We start from the raw sequence: 6633 nt of genomic DNA on the forward strand, positions 1-6633 counted from the left end.
GTATTCTTGATGGACTTATTTACACATTTTATTCGATAAGCATTTCATATTTTTATTAGGCTTACAGATCTCTCTAGATACACATATCACATTTTTATTAGACTTTCCAGACACATATTTTGTTTTATGATGGGACTTTTCCGAAATTTTCATATACCAGTTTAGGGTATTATTTGATTATAAACTTAAATGTATCTTGAACCCATGAAAAGACCATATGTTGAAATTAATATAATGATTACTCAAAAGAAAAACATTTCATATATTTGATAAACCAATTCAAAGATAAGATCTACAATACATCCTCGTCTTAATGCCCTATTGTGTTCTAATTAACTTTTTATTCATTTAAAAGGACAAAAAAAAGAGTATTGGATTTTTTTTAAAGCTTTAAATCAAGATCCACAAAATCCTCATCGTCTTCTATGACAATAGTCTCTGGCCACTCTCGCTCCAACTGCTCCATGAGGGGTAAAGTGCGCACATTTTTCTCTCTTGAATTATCTTCCTCCATGATATGTGGCTGCAATTGCCGTTGCGGCTGAGGTTGTGTTTGCGGGTGCCAATGACGCTGAGGATAGGGTTGAGATTGCAACTGAAGAAATTGTGATTCCAATTGTGGTTGCACATAATAACCAACAACAAAATTGGTATCATTGTTATTAGTCATGGGCACAATTTGGAAATTAGGTGTCTCAGTTGCAGCAGCCGCGGGATAAAACGCGTTTTGGAACCTCGTTGATTGATTGTAAAAATTATTATGGTAATTGCTTTGAAAAGTAGGGAGTTGACCAAAATTATGGTTGATGTTGGAATTGGGATGAAAAATGGATACAGAATGTTGTCTCCTTGAAAGAGAAACACCAGCGTCCATTCCATTGGTGTGAAATGACTGATAATGTGAGAAAAGTTCTCGATGGGTTAGAAAGATTTCTCCGCACGTGAGACATTGAAGTTTATGATCTGGTTTCACAAACATCATTGTTTTCGCACGATGAAAAGAAATATGATAATAAAAAGATTGAATGATAATGTGAAGTAAAAAAAACTGGAGACCATGTATATATAGATGGGAGTGCGCAAATATTGAAACTAAATAAATATCTTAAATATAAAATAATGAATATTTTAATTAATAAATATTAAATTTTCTGGTAAAACCAAAAAATTTCTTTCCAAGTTTGACTATATATGTTTCTCTTAGTCGTCGTGTTAATTGATTTTGTAATCTATATTGGTGCATATATTTATATATTTATGTTAAGAAAATTAAACCTAAATTAAAAAGATTTTATATTATAACATTAAATATAAAAAAGGATACGAATGTGAAAAATATATTAAAAATTGATTATTGAAGATTTAAAAATTACTTATTATTGTATTTGGAATAAAATTATATGGTAAGTTGACTTAATCTTATATTGACCAGGAACATGTAAAACTAGAAAAAAAAATTCAGTCAATGTGATAAAATTATAATAATATTAACTAAAGTTGAGATATATAAAATCAGAATCAAGTAAGGTCGAGTTTGGTGAAGATTGAGTTATAGATCGAGTTTTGGCGATCTTACGTATGGGTGAAGTTCCGGGAAGTGATTGTCGGAACTGTACGAGTGGGGACAAAACAAAGGGAAAGATCATGTGGTGATTTGTAGGGACAGTAACAAGTCTTTCAAGTCTCCCAGACGTAGCAAACCGGTCGTCGGACATGGATGGGCTCATAGGCCTAGTGATAAGACGTGATGCCCATTATAGAAAGTGGGCCCATGGAATAGGATTAGACATGGGGCCCACTGAGAGGTGGTGGTCGGGGCGTTACAACTCAAATCCAAGTCCCATGAGGATTAGGGTTGGCAAGATTTCCCTATGAAAAGGTAGCTACCTCATCGTAATAAGATACATAATCGAGAGAAGAGACAAGATACTTTAGGAAACGACAAGAACCCAGTCTCAATTCTAAACGTAGCTAGGGCTTCTAAATTGACTCGTTGCGCTTGATTCTTGTACGTTGCGATTGATACTTTGATAAATAAAAATATCATTTAACTATTTATTTCTCATTTTCAGTATACTCCAAACGAATCAATTATTTTTGCCCAAACGATTGGTGCTAGAGAGGGACTAGAGTAAGCTATGTGAAATGATGGGAAATGGAGGTGATATGACTACCATCGATGCAAATGTTGCGGCTCAGCTTGAAGCCTTGACTTAAGCTGAATGATGTTGTGAAGAAACTTGCACAGATCGAAACCGATAACGCAAAGCTACAGGAGGAGAACGCTTCGTTGGCACTAGAAGAGTGTATACTGAAGCAAGCTATAGATTTCACGACGTAAAAGTAAATCTAATGTAGAATCTTAACGAGACACCCACGACGGGGAACAATAAAAGCTTCTCGGGACTCGAGCATAGACAATTCGCTCACTTGAAAGCAATCTTAAATAAACGTTTTGTAGAGATGGAAGTGATGATCATCTGACTACCTGGTGTAGCTTAACCAATCCAGAAGAGTAACATACACTTATATGCTGACACTCTTTTTTGATGAAATCTCGCTCACTGAGATGCCAAGGAAATTCATGTTCCCAACCAGGAAGATGTATGATGGAACATCCGACCCCAAAGGATGTTCACAACAGCCATTCAAAGGGAATATCAATAAGCTACCATGTGTAAAGGATTTGGCTAAAGCCTTACGGAACAACACTTCAATGGTTTATCAACTTGCCAAATGGTTCAATAAATTTGTTTGCGTCATTGACGAATCTTTTTGTGGAACAATTCGCAAGTAGGAGGAATCTAAAGAAAACTACTTTAAAAAATACGACAACTAAGGACACTCATCAAACTTTAAACGAAACTGAAAGTGAGGAGCGCAATTCGTCAACATGACAAAGACGTCAACGACTCTCAATTTTTACGGCTTGATGATATCAGGACTTTTTTAAAAGAAATAGAAATTATTATTCATTTTTTGTTTTGCTTTCATTAAATAAATAATTTTTAGCTTTAAAGATAGTAGAAACTAAAATATTGTAACTCATTAACTATCATGCAAGCATACTTCGCAAACCTATTAGCCATGGGCTCTTGATGAAACAAGTAGGAAAATGCTTACCCATGAGGAAGCAAACCCTAATGAATCGACATATTTAAAAAGTTTATGAGCGCTTACATTTCAAGAAATTAAAGTATTTTTCAACATGATAGTTAATGCGCTTGCAAATATTTGTGACAAAGCACTCAATGCAGAAAACTATTAATGAGATACTCGTCACTAAAATTTTCTTGGGTCTAGTATCCACATGCTAGTTGGGTACGAGATGGAAAAGCATGACAAAGAAACAATGGTAACAAAGATCTTATAGTGAGACACTTGATGCACAAATCTTCAAGATGCTCTCTACAAAAATTTAGAATTTATGTCATGAACATGAGCTATAAACATGTCATCAGACAAAAATCACTCCATGCGATGTGGAACTTATCACGACACAAGATAAACAAGTTTTACAATACAGGACACGATCCTGAACTTGTTCATTGTATATAGTAATGAGGCCATTGATTCAGGAACATGTGAACGATAGGCTCACTATAAAAATTGAGTAATCACCTAAAAGTGAATTACTTGCTGCAACTGCTTGTTAGAGAGAAGTTTCAATGACAATATAACAAATCTAGTATCCACCTGATGGTTGGGTACCAGATACATGAACTTGACAAAAAGATACTTGCTAACAATAATCTTTCACTGAAGCGATTAAGGCATAACTCTGCTAACGAGACGCTCTCTTAAAGATTGTGCACTCAATACAATAATCATCTAGTTGCTCCATAATGAAATATAACTAGTTTCATTAGCACGTGATGAAAATTGTATCATGTTACATGAGTTGTACCATTGAAACAAAACTTTAATTCGTTATGAGCGTGAGGGCCAATTAGTCACATCGTGAAAATGAGATGAAAATTGGGTTGCAATGGACCATGTCACGAGTATGACATCAAAATTGGTGTAAGGGGAACGACTCTGACAAGAGATCACGTGACGAGATGATAGTCACATCTCCATATACAACTCACATTACTAGAAACCTTTTGTGCACAACTCACATTACTAGAAACCATTTGTCCAGTGAATAAAAGACATGTTAAAATGTGGCAGTGATTTAACATTGTAACGCCCCAATCGTCATCTTGTTTAGTGGGTCCATGTCTATTCCTGGCTCATGGACCCATTTTGTTTAATGGGCTACACGTTCACTACAGGCCCATGGGTCCACTCATACCTGATGGCCGGTTTGCTACGTTTGGGAGGATTTAAAAACTTGTTACCGTCCCTATAAATCACTACATGATCTTTCCTTGTGTTTTGTCCTCACTCGCATAGTTCTGACAATAAGTTGTTGAAAGGTCACCCATTTTGAAACTACTCCAGCTCAAGCAAGCTTAACTCTAGAGTTCTCTCGAGACACATGACCGAAAAGATAATTGCACTTTTGTGACAAGCTAGCTAAATCAATTCCTTTTAAACGTGTCCATAAATCGGGGTGTTACAATTCACCCTCACAAATAGATCACAACGTCCTTGTTGTGCACCAAGACCGTCACTCCCTATGGTGTGAGCCTACTCGACTCCACACTCGTCTAGGTTTGGCTCTAATACAACTTGTAATGCCCCGACCGTCATCTTCCTTAGTGGGCTCCATGTCCTTTTCCGGCCCATGAGCTCACCTTGCTTAATGGGCCCCACTTCCACTCCCAGCCCATAGGTTCACCATACCCGACGGTCGATTTGATACGTCCAGGAGGCTTTAAAGACTTCTTACCGGCCTTACAAATCACCACATGATCTTTCCCTGTGTTTTGTCCTCACTCGCACAGTTCAGATAATCACTTCCCAGAAAGTCAACCATCCTGAAACTACTCCAGCTCAAGCACGGTTAACTTTGGAGTTCTCTCGGGACTCCTGACGAGAAAGATAAGTGCAATTTTGTGACATAGGGGACCAAACCAATTATTTTAAACCTCTACGCAAACCGGGGTGTCACAAACATTGTCATTTATGAGGCAATGTGGAACCAATTTAATAATTGGCTATGACAACATTATCATTGTTGAGTCAATGTGGAACCAATTCAACTAATTGGCTATGACAACATTGTCATACTTTAGAGCCAATGTTGAGTCAATGCGGAAAAAATTTGCTAAATTGGCTATGACAAAATTGTCAATGTAGAGCCAGTGCGGAGCAAACTCGCTAAATGTGTAGCCAAAGACTCTCGTGCAACCGTCTCCACAGTCCCTACTCCTCCTAATGATCTATGAAAGTCACCTCTAGGCGATAGACTCACGTTCCAGGCATTATCTGCTCTCGTCTTTTGGACTTAAGTTTACTCATAGGTCTCGACCTTGAGTTATGTTGGCTCCTCTTCAGCCTAAGCCCACATGCCATAATATAAAAGCAAGTCTAAAATATTTGTCTCTCGGGTTGCCATCCTACAGCGCACCCCAGATCTTCATCCGAAGTTGATATACCAACCATACCCTCAAGCCACAATGTCTCAGAATATGGCAGTACTAGGTTAACTAAAGTCACCCAAGAGCCATTACGGTCCAACTGTCCTTAGAATAAAACAATTTCTGAACACATCTGAGCCTTATCCCTAATAAGGTTTTCTTCTAGTGGCTCGCGTAAAACAACACAATGTCCTACTAACCACAGATCCCCTCACTGGAATACCTCATGAACACACAAGGATCATCAAAACGCCACAAGGGCCGCAAAAAGGCCAACAAATGTCCTAAACAAGACTGCCACATAGGTCGAATGTCTAAATAGACCGCCATAAAGGCCAAATAAATGTCCTAAACATGACCGAAGATCACTCGTCCCGAAGGACTTTCACTAAGACCACTCTTCCCAAAGGACCATCACAAAGACCACTCATCCCGAAGGACCGTCACGAAGACCACACATCACGAAGGATCGCTGAAACAGGCTACACGTCCCGAAAAACCGTCACGAAGACCATATATCCCAAGGGACCGCCTAAACAGGCAACAATGGCTAAACAGCCCGCCATAAAGGCCATACAATTCACTAAACAGCCCGCCACAAAGGCCGCACAATTGGCTAAACAGCCTTCCACAAAGGCCACACAATCTCTCAAGACCGCCACACATGGACCACAATGACTCAAAAGTCCGCCACAAAGGCGACACAAGCCCCACCAAGAGTCACAACTAATAAAAATGGACAAATTCTAACTCCCATAAATTTTTTTATTTTTAGCACCTTCCATTTCTGGAAACTTTCAACTTTAAGAAACTTCCACCTCAGGAAACTTTCCTCTATTAACCCAACTTCGTGGAAACTCGTATCCCGAAAACCACCTTATCTTGGTACTTAGTCACACAACCAACCACCCCTAAGCGACCAAGTAACAAGAGAGATGGGCTGGAAAACTCCATTCCCGCTCCAGCCACGGACTACAGCTGGGACCAGGCTAGACAAGCTCGAGTCGCGGCTTGCTTCTCGAACCACTTCTTAAACCTTGCCTTCATCCTCGCTTCTGGCTCCCAAGTCTGCTCCTCAACACCATCATAGTTCCAAAAGACTATT

The sequence above is a fragment of the Camelina sativa genome, chromosome 18 (genome assembly GCF_000633955.1).
Source record: "Camelina sativa cultivar DH55 chromosome 18, Cs, whole genome shotgun sequence".
Taxonomy (NCBI): Eukaryota; Viridiplantae; Streptophyta; class Magnoliopsida; order Brassicales; family Brassicaceae; genus Camelina; species Camelina sativa.